We start from the raw sequence: 16,195 nt of genomic DNA on the forward strand, positions 1-16,195 counted from the left end.
TCCTCTTCATTGTCTCTCTGTGTGTCCTAATGTTCTCTTTCAATGGCTTAATCTAGTTCCTGGGATCAAACTGTGTTAGGGAGAAGCTGGTCTGGAACTCAAGGGTGGAAGGGGTGGTGAGAAATGGTGGAGGTGCCACGTCCCCTCCTCTTCTCCATCCCGTTCCACCTCACCCACCTTCAAAGAATAATGACCACGGACAAGGTGCCAAGGGAAATGATCCCAGCCAGAGTTTAATAAATGCTCAATGGCCACTTTATTAGGTATAACTGTACACCTACTCGTTCTTGCGAATATCCAATCAGCCAATCGTCTGGCAGCAACTCTATGCACAAAAGCATGCAGGCATGGTCAAGAGGTTCAGTTGTTGTTCAGACCAAACATCAGAACGGGAGAAGAAATATGACCTAGGTGAAGCTGACGGTGGAATTATTGTTGGTGCCGGATGGGGTGGTTTGAGTATCTCAGAAACTGCTGATCTCCTGGGATTTTCACGCACAGCCGAGAGAGAGTTAGCAGAGTTTATTAGAGGATGGTGCAAAAAAAAAAAGCAAAAAAAAAAAAAAAAAAATTCCAGCAGTGGTAAACATCCGTGCGTGAAAAAGCCTTGTTAATGAGAGAGGTCGGAGGAGAATGGCCAGACTGGTTCAAGCTGAGAGTGACTCAAGTAGCCACAAGTTACAACAGTGGTGTGCAGGAGAGCATCTCTGAATGCACAACACATTGAACCTTGAAGTGGACAGGCTACAGCAGCAGAAGACCACAAACGTACCCTCAACAGCCATTTTATTAGACAGGGAGGATACTGAATAAAGGGACTACTAACTTGATTGATGCACGCTCGAGGAATGGAACTGGAAAGATAGTCCTTCAATGTAGACATGTATACCACGATGACAAGGATGTCTACTTGTTGACAGCCCTGTGTACAGGCATGTACTCACTGGTGGTAACCAGTCTCTCATGCACATATACTAATATTAGTAACTTAACATACTTATGACTGTGCGGCTAAGCACCAAGTTCGCCGATGACGTCACCGTCCCCGAATCAAAGGTGGTGATGAATTAGCATACGGGAGGGAGACTGAAATTCTGTCTGAGTGGTGCCACAACAACCTCTCGCTCAATGTCAGAAGGGTCAAGGGGCGGATTATTGACTTCAGCCAGAGGTTCATAAGCCAGTCCTCATTGGAGGATCAGAAATGGAGGTGGTCAGCAACTTTAAATTCCTCGGTGATGTCATTTCAGGGGACCTGTCCTGGGCCCAGCACGTCAGCGGGACTGCGAAGAAAGCACAGCAGTTCCTCAACTTCCTTACAAGTTTGCAGAGATTTGGCCTGACATCTAAATCTCTGTCAAACCTCTGTAGATGTGTGGTGGAGAGTATATTGACCAGTTGCATCACAGTCTGGTCTGGAAACACCAATTCCCTTGAATGGAAGATCCTACAAAAACGAGTGGGATACGGCCCAGTCCATCCCACCATTGAGCACACCTACACGGATCATCGTCACAGGGAGGCAACATCCATCACCAGGGATCCCCTCTACACAGGTCGTGCCCTCTTCTCGCCGCTGCCATCATGAAGAAGGTACAGGAGCTCCAGGACTCGCACTGCCAGGTTCAGGAACAATTACAGTACTGTGCAAAAGACCCAGGCGCATGTCAAAACATTCTGTAAAGTGAAGATGCTTTCAAAAATAATGAAATGACTAGTTTAAAAAAAAATTACTATAAAAAGCAGTAAAGAGTAAAAAGACTAAATCAAATGATGTTTTGGGCTGAGACCCTTCGTCAAGACTCTGAAGGTCCTGGTGAAGGTTCTTGGCCCGAATTATCGACTGTTAACTCTCTTCCATTGAGGCTGCCTGGCCTGCTGAGTTCCTCCAGCACTTTGTGAGTGTTGCTTGGACTTTCAGACTCAGTGGATTTTAGAAACGTGGAAAACCTACGCACAATACAGGCCCTTTGGCCCACAAAGTTGTGCCGAACATGTCCTTACCTTAGAACTACCTAGGCTTACCCATAGCACTCTATTTTTCTAAGCTCCATGTACCCATCCAGGAGGCTCTTAAAAGACCCTATTGTTTCCGACTCCACCGCCGTCGCCAGCAGCCCATTCCACGCACTCACCAATCACTGCGTAAAACATTTACCCCTGACATCTCCTCTGTACCTAAAACGGCAGTGCTGCATTTTACACAAATGCACCAGCGTCCGTTCTTCACAACAGGCGCAGATAGTAATGGCAGCAACCCAACACGGGGAAATACAGTGTACAGCAACACCAGCCCGGGAGTACAGACACCTAGTGTCAAGCAAGCCGCAGTGAAGTAAGGGCTGTGCGGGCCTGTCCACTCTAATCCAGCCGACACCGATTGCAGTCCCGCTCTACAATCACGCACATTGGAAGCAGTCCCGTACTGCAGCTATCTACATTGAAGGCAGTCCTGTGGCACAGGAATATATCCTGAGAACAGCACTTCAGTACAGACATGTACCCTGAACACAGTGACTAAGCAAAGGTGGCAAGACTGTGACACAGATATGTACACTTCCCGCAGTTCAGCGTTAAGGCCATAAGGGCATACAGTGCTGTGCAAAAATCTTAGGCATATATACAGAGCTGGGGTGCCTAAGACTTCTACACAGTACTGTTTTCGTCAATGCGGAGCAGAGAGCGAGTTTGTAAATCTGGCAGTGCCGCGGGACGGGTGTGGGGCAGGTGGCAGAGGAGTGCCAGGGGCGGGGGAGGTGGGGGTGATACGGGTGCAGACACACCCAGCCCTGAGACACTAGGCAAGGTCATTTGATTCCAAGCAATTGGTTTATTGATCATTACAGAATGTCTCTCTGGTGCTTCCCCTTCCCCTCAGAGATGGAGACAGTGAGATCGAGAAAGGGGAGGGAGGTATCGGAATTGGACCAGCTAAATTTGAGGGCAGGGTGGAAGTTGGATGCAAAGTTAATGAACTCATTGAGCTCTTCATGGGCGCAGGAATCAGCACCAATGCAGTCGTCGATGTAGTAGGGGAGTGACACCAGTGTGGGCTTGGAACATAGACTGCTCCACGTAGCCAACAAAAAGGCAGGCATATCTGGGACCCATGAGAGTGCCCACCTTTTGTCTGACGGAAGTGGGAGGAGCCGAAGGAAAAATTATTGCGAGTGAGGCTCAGTTCCACTGGACGGATGAGAGTGGTAGCGGAAGGGGACTGGTTGGGTCTGGTGTCCATTAAAAAGCAGAGGGCTTTGAGGCCTTCCTGATGGGGGGTGGGGGTGTATAGGGACTGGACATCCACAGTGAAAATGAGACGACCAGGGTCGGGGAGCTTGAAGTCATTGAAAAGATGAAGACCGTGCGAAGTCTCGCAGATGTAGGTAGGAAGGGACTGAACCGGGGGAATAAAACAGAATCACGCAGATATAAATCTGGTGGGGCAGGAACGAGCAAAGACCTTAGGCACATAGCCACCCCTCGAGCTACGGGAAGTCATTCCTGACTTAGAAAACCTACAGCACAATACAGGCCCTTCGGCCCACAAAGCTGTGCCAACTTGAACGAATACAGGGCAGAGTTTTGTTGTAGGGTGAGCAATGTTGAAGAGACTGATAGAGAACCCATGCCATCTGGGTTTTGTACAAGACCCACTCTCTCATACATCATTTCTTACTTTAGGTTACTTGTAACAGACACGAGGCCATTCATCCCTTCGTGTCCATGCTGGCTCACCACTGAATTCACCAATCCCTAGTCCACGGTTTCCCTGTAAGGTATTCTCTCCCCACCCCACACCCTTTATTTATTTATTTGTTTATCGAGATACATCGTGGAACAAACTCTTCTGGCCAATGCTCCCTCCAAGGTGTGCATGTGTGTGCGCGCGTGCACATCTTTTATTACCAACGCACAGAGGAATTTAAACTGCGCACAAAAGGTTGTCACCCTCTGCCCCGTCAGCATGTTAAGTACATTACACAATCGCATTTCCTTTTTCAGTTTCTGATGAGGACAGTGTGACAACATGGAGTCTGCGATGGTTTGTCTGCAGATTTTAGAACTGGCCTATTTATACTGTTTTTATTGAGGAAATTATTCAGTGCGCACATGTTGTTGTCACTGGACAGAGAAACTGCCAGCACAAGATTTGTGGGCACACTGGTCATTATGAACTGGAGGGAACATTGGTCCTGCCCCTTCAATTTGCGCCGCCCAGCAACCCCCGAATTAACCCTAGCCAAATCACGGGACGATTTATATTGACCATTTGACGCCTTTGGATGATGGGGGGGAAACCGGAGCACCCGGTGGAAACCCACGCGGTCACGGGGAGAACGTACAAATTCCTACAGGCGGCGGCGGGAATTGAACCTGGGTCGTTGGTACCGTGGAGGGTCGTGATAACCGCTACGCTAGGTTGCTGCCCCACCACTCCCATACTCCCACCAAACATCCACACCAGGGGTAACTTACAGTGACCAAATAAACCACCCACCTGCATACACTTGGGATGCAGGGGTCACCAGGGCACCCGTGGGAAACCCCCGGGCAGTCACAGGGAAACCTTCCTGAAACACCTCTGCATCCTATGAATGCTTGGACTTCAGCCCGTGTTCAGGACCCTCCGACCCCGGTATTAATCGGTCATCAGAACCCTACACCCACCAGACTGTGGTACATCAGTGATCAGCACCCTACACCCACTGCTCCGAGACCACAACCTGAACGCATCTGAACTCCGAGGGCCTTAAACACAAGCAGATTCACCCTTAACCTTCAGGCATTAACGCTTCTGTGAACGCGAGAGATCCTGAAGACACTGGAACTCCAGACGAACACAGACAAAACTGAGGGGTCGATAAAGGGTCTCGGCCCGTAACATCGTCTCTTTACTCCTCCCCATGGGCGTTACCTGACCTGCGGAATTAATAGTCTTGTACTTACTGGTGATTAAGGTCCTGAACAGCGCAACACAACGGAGGCGAACGACGGGCTCAGTGATTGTCTGACATGGTGGACCTTGGTGACGGGGCGCAGTGCCAAGGTGGCAGAGTCAGATGCAGGGGTGTTGGCCGGATTCTCCATGTGCCAACGTTACCAGCATCGGTGGTTCAGACTCTGACTGACTGTGGGAGAAGTGATTTAAACGCAGCACTTTGCTCTCTCTCTCTCTCTGCCTGCCGTTTGGCTGCTGGTAGGAGGAAACTGTTCTTCTCTCTCTCACACACACGCAAAGGGCTGCAGTCCAGACCCTCTCAGCTCCTCAGCATACCGTCTCATCGGCCCTTACTTTCGCAGCCAAGTCCTGTTTCTAATCAGCCAGAGCTTTCAGATTCCACCTGCAATTCCCCGGCACATGTGAACCTCATCAGCAAATCGATTGTTTCAAGTCCAGCCTTCTTATAGATTAGATACATACACATCCCGTTTCTTCTCGTGCCCAGGAATGCGAAGGATTTTGCCGTTTCCGCCTTTGAAGGACTGTTAATCTTTATTGTTATTCACTAAACTGAGCCGATTGTTACTATTAGAAAGGGCAGAGGGCACTGCAGATGTTCAGGTAGCATCTATCAAGGGAGAAAGACAGTCTGAGGTTTCAGGGCAAAGATGTGAAATGTTATCTCTGTTTCTCGCCCCGCAGATGCTGCCTGTCCAGTTGAGTATTTCTTTTTGTTTTATCACACACAGAACTGGGAACATATATGCCTAAGACTTTTGCTGTATTTGTCAACGTGGAGTGGAGCGAGTTTGTAAATCTGGCGGGATCAAAAGGATACTGGGAACGGGAGGGGTGTGGGACAGGTGGCAGAGAAGGAGTTCGAGGGGCAGGTGGAGTAGGTGTGGACACACCCATCCCTGAGACATCAGGTAAAGTCATTTAATTCCAAACAATTGGCTTATTGATCATTACAGAATGTCTCTCTGGTGCTCCCCTCTCCCTTCCCCTTTTCCCAACCATGCTTCCCATCTCCCTGCCCCCTTCCCACTCTCAGTCCACAATAGAAACCCAAATCAGAAGCAGGTTTATCATCACTCACATATGTCATGAAATTTGTGCTTTTTTTGCAGCAGCAGAACAGTGCAAAGGATAAAATTACTGTAGTGCCATGCAAAATTCTTGCCACCCTAGATATATATATGTGCACAGGACTTTTGCACAGGACTGTATGATCTTTCATTAGACTTGGAATGGAAGCAAAAGGCTGCCAACCTGAAATGTTAACTGGGTTTCTCTCTCAGCAATGATGTCTGATCTCCCAGCAATTTATATTTGATTTCAGATTTGCAGCAATTTTGTCAACGCGGTCAATAACGACATTTCCTCACTGAATAACACATACGTGGCACGGTGGCACAGCTTGTATAGCCGCAGCCTCGCAGACCCAGCGGCCCACATTCTATCCCAGCCACCAGTGCTGTCTAGGTGGAGTTTGCATGCCCTCCCGGTGAAATACCTCTCACGTATGGGTGAGTGGTAGAATCAGGGGGACACAGTGCTGACGGGAATTGTAGATTCATGGTTAGTACAGAATACATTACTCAGCAAGAAGCTACAGGAGCCTCAGGACTCACATCGTTAGGTTCAGGAATAGTTATTACCCCTCAGCCGTCAACCAAAGGGGATAACTTCACTTGCCCCATCATTGAAATGTTCCCACAACCAATGGACTCACTTTCAAGGACTCTTCCTCTAGTGCTCTCGTTATTTATTGCTATTTATTTATACTGTATTTGCATTTGCACATTTTGCTCTCTTCTGCACTCTGGTTGACTACCCCAGTTAGGTGGAGTTTCACTGATCCTGTTGTAGTTACTCTTCTACAGATTTGTTGAGTATGCCTGCAAGAAAACGAATCTCAGGGTTGTATATAGTGACATATGTTGACTTAGGCTTCAATAGGTACATTTAATGTCAGAGAAATGTATACAATATACATCCTGAAATTCTTTTTCTTCACAAACATCCACAAAAACAGTGGAGTGCCCCAAAGAATGAATGACAGTTAAACATTAGAACCCCAAAGCCCCCCCCAGCTCCCCCTCCCACGCACAAGCAGCGGCAAAGCAACGACCCCCCCCCACCCCCCACCAACAAAAAAGCATCTGTGCCCTCCACCGAGCACTCAAGCGTGCAGTAAAGCATCAATAAAGACACAGGCTTGCAGTACCCCAAGACTACTCATTCACCCGGTATTCAACATACCACAGGCTCTCTCTCTCTCTATAAAGGGAAAGGTGGTGTCCTAATTTCACTTTACGTTGAGCATTGTCTTGATGGGCTGAAGGGCCTGTTAGTTGCTATAGGACACTGTAACTCTGTGACTGTGGCTTCACTAAGTATCTGCTGACAATGTGTCACCGTTCAGAGTGGGTATGACACAGAATTCACCCCCAGCTTTATCCTCTCACCCTGAGCAGAGAAGTGGCTTCTCCAAGCCAAGAGCACAGCGAAATGCCACTCACATAGTGCAGGTTTATACAGAACTATGGAACAAGACATCACAAAACATCCACGGACACCACCTCATAGTTCTCAATGCACCGTGCAATGAAATGGTCTGTATGCACAAAGGTTCATTTTATTATCAATTAGTAAAGGCATCCGTTAGTCTTGCGGGACCATGAATCTGTGCCTGGAAAGTCTTCACTCTCCAGGGCGCAGGCCTGGGCAAGGTTGTATGAAAGACCGGCAGTTGCCCATGCTGCAAGTCTCCCCTCTCCACAACACCAATGTTGTCCAAGGGAAGGGCATTAGTACCCATACAGCTTGGCACCAGTGTCGTCGCAGAGCAATGTGTGATTAAGTGTCTTGCTCAAGGACACAACAAGTTCCCTCGGCTGGGGCTCGAACTCACGACCTTCAGGTAGATAGTCCAATGCCTTAACCACTTGGCCACGTGCCCACACTATTATTATCAATTAGGTATGCAGAATACATCTCTGAGACTCATCTTCTCCAGATAGTCATGGGATACAGAAAACCATGGAAGTACCCCTCCCCCACCCTCTAGTTGTAATTCCCCCCACCTCCGCATGAAAAGAAAAAGTAGCAAAAACTTACAAACTCCAACCCCCCACCCCCGCCAACCCATCCTTCACTGGAAAACTAGTCAATCCCCCAAATGGAGAAGCAACAGCAAGAATGTCAAACTCCAAGCCCCCAGCCCGCCAATCGGCAACAAGAAAGCATAGCGGAGAACATGAAGGGAAGCATAGAACTGAAAGAGGCCAATATGAATTTTCAATCTCTCCCTGTCCCAGTGTAGAGTGCCCCCCTGCTTCAAATTATCCACCATTGTCCCAGTACCAAAAAAGACCAAGGTAACGTGTCCGAACGACTGGTGTCCTGTCGCACTCACCTCAGTAATAAGCAAATGCTTTGAGAGGCTGGTCAAGGACCACATGCCGCCCCCCACACTGGATTCACTACAATTCGCCTATCGACATAACCGATCGACAGACAACCCAATAGCCACAGATCTACACACCATCCTTACACATTTGGAGAAGAAGGATGCTTATGTGAGAATGCTGTTCTTGGACTACAGTACAGTATTCAACACCATAATTCCCTCCAGGCTCAACAAGAAGCTCGGAGACCTTGGCCTTCACCCTGCCTTGTGCAGCTGGATCCTGGACTCCCTGTCAGATCGCCAGCAGGTGGTAAGAGTGGGCTCCCTCACCTCTGCCCCTCTGACCCTCAACACAGGAGCCCTTCAGGGCTGTGTACTAAGCTTCCTCTTTTCCTCTCTGTATACCCATGACTGTGTTGCCAGCCACAGCTCCAAGCTGCTAATTAAATTTGCTGTCGACACTACACTGATTGGCCTAATCCCAAAAAATAATGAGGCAGCCTACAGAGAGGAAGTCATCACCTTGACACAGTGGTGTCAAGAAAACAACCTCTCCCTCAGTGTCACAAAAACAAAGGAGCTGGTTGTGGACTACAGGAGGAATGGAGACAGGCTAACCCCTATAGGCATCAATAGATCTGGGGTTGAGAGGGTGAACAGCTTTAAGTTCCTCGGCATAAACATCACCAAGGACCTCACCTGGTCTGTACATACCAGCTGTTTGTGAAAAAAGCACAACAGCGCCTCTTTCACCTCAGATGGTTGAAGAAGTTTGGTATGGCCCCCCCCCCCCCCAAATACTAAGAGCTTTCTGTAGGGGCACAATTGAGAGCATCCTGACTGGCTGCATCACTGCCTGATGTGGGAACTATACTTCCCTCAATCACAGGACCCTGCGGAGAGTGGTGCGGACAGCCCAACGCATCTGTAGGTGTGAATGTCCCGCTATTCAGGACATTTACAGAGACAGGTGTGTAAAAAGGGTCTGAAGGATCATTAGGGACTTGAGTCACCCCAACCACAAACTGTTCCAGCTGCTACCATCCGGGAAATGGTACCGCACCATAAAAGCCAGGACCAACAGGCTCCGGGACAGCTTCTTCCACCAGGCCATCAGACTGATTAACTCATGCTGACACAACTGTATTTCTGTTATACTGACCATCCTGTTGTACTTATTATAAACTACTATAAATGCACAATGCACATTTGAACGGAGATGCTACGTAAAGATTTTTACTCCTCATGTATATGAAGGATGTGAGTAATAAGTCGATTCAATTCAATTCAGTCCAATCCACAGACCTCAGAATTTCAATAACATCCTTGAGAACGTCGGGACCCAGAAGCTCTTCCGAGGGCAGCGACGCAAATCATCGGCCCCTCCAAGGCATGACTCAGTACGCAAGATAAACTTTTCACTGTTTCTTGGTGCACGTGACACTAATAAACCATTTCCACTTCCAAAATTCCCATTCACGCTCTGTTTCCTAACCACTCTGTGGGTTGACCCTTAGCTGCCCTCCGAAGTGGCCCCGTCAGCAACTCAGCTGGAGGCTGCTCACCACCACCACACGGGATGAGACCGGCTGCCGAGCCCAGGTCCCAAATCATGAATTTCAAAAACTCCTGCCAACATGCTAATACTGGTCCTTTATCATTCGAAGTTCATATGTATGCATTATCCAGCCTTGATATTCGTCTCCTAACAGGCGCCCAAGAAACAAAGAAACCCAAAAAAACAAATCCTGCGGAGAATAAATAGCGTTCTAAACTGAAGTCCACACAGAGAATGTGGCCGTGGACCCTTAGTTCTGTGCAGAGCCGAGTAAATGTTGCGGAGAGCCAACTGAACTGGCCTGACCCTCACCTGGAGGCCCCGACACCCTGACCTTTTCAACCTGGCCCGGCGCCTAAATCTTTGTCCAGACATTGGATTCAGTCACTTTGATATGCTCTGGGCCTGGACCCCGCCGCCTCGATTCCCAGTGAACTGCCCTCTCACTGCTCTGGACTCCAGTGGGTATCAGCCCAGCCTGTCTGACCTTTCGTCCTGAGACAGTCTGTCCACTTTGGGTAAAGGTCGAGGAAACCCTCTCCACCTGCGGATAAAATATTGGCCTTCTTCCTGAAGTGAGGAGATTGATAATGTACGCTGTGCTGTAGACAGGGTCTCACCAATGCCCCGTATAACCTGATCTTTACAATTCGGCCTGGAGCCACGCTGCCTCGATTCCGCCTGTACGCAACCTTTACGATTCAGCCTGGTGATAAAATTGTTCTCTAAACATCAGATTCAATCGTGTTGATACGCTCCGGGGCCTGGAACCCCGCCACCCCGATTCGGCCTGTATGCAACCTTTATGATTCAGCCTGGTGCGTAAATCATTGTCCAAACATTGGATTCAGTCACGTTGATATGCTCCGGGGCCTGGACCCCGCCACCCCGATCCAGCTTGCACCAGACCTTTCTAATTTGACCGTGGGATTCAGTCCTGGGATCTTACTCTGCTTCAGTGTGCCTGGGCGCTTGTGCACAGAGTCTGGCGCAGTAGATGCATGGGGGCGACTCACCAATTTCCACATCCTAAAGCTGTCAATTTGAGAAAAGGCCGGTATGTGGGCACTGCGGGAGAGGACAAAATCCTCTGGCTTGTTGCTGGGGAACTGAACACAAACGGAGGTCAGGTTATACGGGGGCATCGGTGAGACTCCGTCGACAGCACAGCGTACATTATCGATCTCCTCACTTCAGGAAGAGGGCCAATATTTTAGCCGCAGGTCAGAGAGAGTTTTCTAGTCCATTACCCAAAGTAGACAGACTGTCTCAGGAGGAAAGGTCGGACAGGCTGGGCTGATACCCACTGGGTTCCGGAGCAGCGAGCGGTGGTCACTTTAATGGGTACGGGAGTTCCAAAATAAAGTGGCTACTGAGTGTACGCTCGTGGTCTTCTGCTGCTGTAGCCCATCCCCTTCAAGGTTCGACATGTTTTCTGTTCAGAGAAGTTCTTCTACGCACCACTGTTGTAACACATGTTTACTTGAGTTACTGTCGCCTTCCTGTCAGCTTGAACCAGCCTGGCCATTCTCCTCTGCCCTCTCTCATTAAGTTCTGACTGCCCACAGAACTGCCGCTCACTGGATGTTTTATTTCCTCGCACCATTCACTGTAAACTCTAGGGACTATTATGGGTGAAAACCCCAGGAGATCAGCAGTTTCCAAGATACTCAATCCATCCAGTCTGGCACCAACAATCACTCCACGGTTAAAATCGCTTGGATCACAGTTTCCTCTCCATTCTGACGGATAGACAACAACTGAACCTCTTGACCATGTCCGCATGCTTTTATGCATTGAGTTGCTGCCACGTGATTGGCTGGCTAGGTATTTGCATAAACGAGCAGGTGTACTGGTGTCTAATAAAGAGGCCACTGAGTGGGCAAGATTTTGCAGAGTCTTAATCACATGGATGTGGAGAGGACACTTCCCCTTGCGGGCCAATCTAAACCTAGGAGTCACTGTGTAAAAATATGGGATTGTCCAGTTAACACTAAGATGGGGGATAGCTATTTATCTAATTGTAATGTGAGCCTTTGTCCAACAGCCACGGAACAGTTAGGGTCAGGCTACGTAGATTACTCACAAACAAGGTAGGTGGGGTGGGGGAGGGGAGGAGGGGGGTGGAACCGTCATAGTGGGGTCACATGACCTTGTCAAATGGTGAGTAAGGGTTGAAGGGCCGAGTGGCCTATCCCTGATCCAAACTCATGCAATTATACGTTTGGAAAGTGCTTAAATATAGTAACCAATTTAATAATTATTATAACTTAATTATAGAGCATTTTCATACAGAACAATGTAGTTCAAAGAGCTTTACAATGGGAGAGAGTGCAAGCATAAAAATAAAAGACAAAATTACGTTAGTTAAGAGCAAAGTTAAATAAACAGGTTTTGAGCTGGTGTCTAAAAGTGTCAACTGAGTCTGCATCCCTAATAGATTTAGGTATTGAGTTCCACAGTTTAGGAGAGTAGTTTAAAAAAAAAGAAGAATGACCTACTAATTTTCTTTTTGAGGGAGATCGGTCAAATGTAAGAGGCAGGCAGAAGAAGAGCCAAGGCCTCCAGCAGGGCTACAGGATGAAATTGATTCTGCGATGTAGTTCGGTCCCACACCGTCAAGAGCTTTGAAAGCAAACTTGCACCCTGTGACGGACAGCATTCGGAAAACGTCCTCCTTACACACACACACGAACATTGCCTTGACAACCTGCTGCCATTGCGCGGAGGGTTCGAAACTGAGCTGCTGAGCTCCTGAGCTCCTGCTGGCTTGATGCCTGCCACCTTTCCCACCATACACGGTAGATATTCAATTTTGTTAGCAATGGGGATGTGTCTATATGTACATGTTGTTTTTGCACACTGTATTTAAGGCAAATACTTCTGTTTATTTTGTAACATGATTGTAACTATAGTGTCGAGTGGATCATATTCTAATTCATGTGTAGTTTTAAGTTAACTTTTGTCGGTAATTAAAGATCATCCAGTGTGAAAAGAAGGGGCTGATTGCCCTCAGTAAGAGAGAGAGAGACTGGGGCTGCCAGGAGTTAATACTGGACACAAACGAGGATGGAGCTATTAGTGTGTTTTCTTGTAGGTATGTTTTTGTAGATATTAACATTTTTCTTTGCACTATTTTCACTGATTTTTGTTGGTTTGGTTTGCGCGTTGCCTGATAAACGCCCTTGCATGAAAGTACTAAGCGACTCCTGCTGCAATACACACAAAATGCTGGAGGAACTCGGCAGGCCAGGCAGCATCTGTGGAGAAGAGTGTTTTGGGCCGAGACCCTCCTGCTGTTTCCCCTTTGGTCGGAACCAACACTTCTAACACACACAGTAAGACCCCAACAACAGATAGCATGCTATTACCACGCCTGTTGAAGGGAGATTCATTTTGGGCCTGGACGCTGGGTAGAATTGCCCTGCGCTCCTTTCAAACGGGGCATGGGGTCCCACGTGCCCACCTGTGAGTGCAGGTGGGCCGCCAGTTCAACAGGGGCGGGAGGAACGGCCCTCCAAGAGGACCACAACCGTCCTCAATGCGTGCCTCAATGACCCAGAGAGCTATGCCGGCTGGAGTCAGGGCTTTGCGCTAGGGTCGCCCATGCCAAACAGGTCAAAGGGGAGGGGCCAGACTAGGTGGTCCATGTTCGGGGGTTCAGCTCAGGCTTAGCAACCCTGACTGGTCAAACAAAATTGTTATGGAAACAGCAACGAAAAATCCTTCTACATCTGAGTGTGACGGTATCTCTGAGTCTCCACCCGGAACTTGCATGACCGACAGTAGTGAAAACCGAGGGGAGGCCACTGACACGATGAAGGAAGCCGCGAACGCCGCCAGAGATGGACTGCCTTCATTGCTGTCCGAAACGCCAGGAGAAGAACGGACAGAAGAGCCCACCCTACAGCGGGAGGTCTGGCCTGGCCTTTGTCCTCGGCCTTCTGGGGTGGGACCAGGCCGATCTGAAGCAAGATCTCCCTGCAATCAGGCTCAGCTGACACGGTTGTCAATAATAGTTCAAGCAGCCCGACATATGGTAAAGCCCACTGACAGAGGCAGGGCGTTCTCCTGGCACTTCTGTCAAAATTTATCAGCTCCATCCTTGGTCATGCTCATTTCACACCTCAGAAGAGAGAAAATACAGGCAAGAAGAATGCAGGAAATGCGTGGCATCTGGTACACAAAGAGAGGTAACGTTTCAAATATAACCTTTGATCAGAACAACATCAAACTTTTTTCAGATGTAGACTAATGTACCTCACACTTTTAGATTTCTGTCCATACTTAAGTAATTATCACAGATGGATTGTCACAAAGTTTGGCTGTGATATTGTAGCCTCATTGTGAGGATTTTCTGGCTCACTGACATTTGAACCCGACCCTTCATTGCGTTCTGATATCAGGATTGGCACTCTCCTGAGCAGGAAACCCATAAGTGTGGGACCAGTCGCCCACTCACAAGGCAAGTCGGTCCAACTCTCTTCGAAACAGCATCGCCAGCACCATCCAGCCTAGGTATGAGTCCCTTATCTACCTCCCTGTGCGTGGCACACCTTGGTGCTGGCCAACCATTGTCAGGAAGGAGGTACAGGAGCCTTAGGTCCCACACCACCAGGTTCAGGGACAGTTACCAACCGTCAGCCTCCTGCACCACCAGCGTGGATAACTTCACTCACCTCAACAACGGAACTGATTCTGCAGCCTGTAGACTCACTATCAAGGACTCTACAACTCATCTCAACTCTTCAATCGGCTCAACGCTGAACTGATTCCATAACCTACAGACGTACTTTCAAGGAATCCACAACTCATGTTTGCAGTGTTACTTATTTAAAATTATTACATGTGGACAATAGACAATAGACAATAGGTGCAGGAGTAGGCCATTCGGCCCTTCGAGCCAGCACCGCCACTCACTGTGATCATGGCTGATCATCCACTATCAGTATCCAGTTCCTGCCTTATCCCCATAACCTTTGATTCCTAACTTTAAGAGCTCTATCCATCTCTTTCTTGAAAGCATCCAGAGACTCGGCCTCCACAGCCTTCTGGGGCAGAGCATTCCCTATATCCAGCACTCTCTGGGTGAAAAAGTTTTTCCTCAACTCCGTTCTAAATGGCCCACCCGTAATTCTTAAACTGTGGCCTCTGGTTCTGGACTCACCCATCAGCAGGAACATGCTTCCTGCCTCCAGCGTGTCCAATTTCTTAATAATCTTATATGTTTCAATCAGATCCCCTCTCAGCCTTCTAAATTCTAGTGTATACAAGCCCAGTCGCTCCAATCTTTCGACATATGACAGTCCCGCCATCCCAGGAATTAACCTTGTGGACCTTCACTAATCCGGCACCACTGGGGTCTGAGGAGTGCCGGATTAGTGAAAATGCCGAATTACAGAAGGATCACATTAAGCATAATCAGTGCCGGATTATCGAAGGAATCGGATAACAGGTAGTCGGATTAGTGAAGGTCGACCTGTACTATTTTTTTTTGAATTTGCACAGTTCGTCTTCTTTTTCCCCTTGGTTGTTTGTCAGTCTTTGTGTGTAGTTTTTCACCGACTCGTCTGTGTTTCTTTCTCCTACTGTGAGTGCCCACAAGAAAATGAATTGTATATTGTACATGAACACAAATGGATAATAAATTTGCTTTGAACTCGCTGGTGTTCCTTCTCATGCACTGGGCAGCATATTTTGCCATTTCCTTTGCCTGCTTTTGACGAGGCCAATTTGCAAGCTCGGCGCTCAACCAAGCACGGACGGAAAGCGTGCAAGGAGCCGGCCAGATTCGAATCCAGGCCCGTTTGCCTCGAAGTCTGGTGCTGATGCCACTACACCACAGGCCGGCCAACACTTAAACTTGATAAGATTATATAGGTTTCTTCACAGGGTTTATGACCAAGCACCTTACTACTTTAGGAGTGGGAGGGGATTTGATTGAAACAAAAGGGTTAATTATAGATTGGTCAGGGATTCACGCCCTTGGAAACACAGCTCCAGTGTCCAGTGAAGGCAACATCGTAGACTCCCCAGCACCCGAACCACAAGATGCAAATTGATTTGGAATTAGGCAGCATTACCATAGCCAGCTCTAGAGCTGGGACCATAGCTCCATGAGCAGAATGAAAACTAGCCGTAATCCGGGTTTACACCTTACAACTTCGATTTAGGGCGTGTTTACAGAACCACGCCTCACTTTGGGCTGTGTCTGCACTGTAATGCGTGACAATACATCAGACTGTGAGTACAGAGATAACCCGTCAGAGTCCACTACAAC

At 48.3% G+C, this 16,195-nt stretch overlaps 1 protein-coding gene across 4 annotated transcripts in view; it reads right to left on the bottom strand.

Annotated features, from left to right (window-relative positions):
- LOC140203839 (RAS guanyl-releasing protein 1-like) overlaps positions 1-16,195 on the bottom strand; it is a 204,044-nt gene that overhangs the window by 126,810 nt on the left and 61,039 nt on the right. Inside the window, exon 1 of one of the 4 annotated variants that reach the window (XM_072269964.1) lies at positions 4,948-4,970. The exons of the other annotated variants lie outside the window; for them this stretch is intronic. The gene's annotated coding sequence lies outside the window, so the exon portion shown is untranslated. Of the gene's footprint in view, positions 1-4,947; positions 4,971-16,195 lie in introns of those variants that run through there. 4 annotated transcript variants of the gene reach the window in all.

This window comes from Mobula birostris, chromosome 10 (assembly GCF_030028105.1).
Source record: "Mobula birostris isolate sMobBir1 chromosome 10, sMobBir1.hap1, whole genome shotgun sequence".
Taxonomy (NCBI): Eukaryota; Metazoa; Chordata; class Chondrichthyes; order Myliobatiformes; family Myliobatidae; genus Mobula; species Mobula birostris.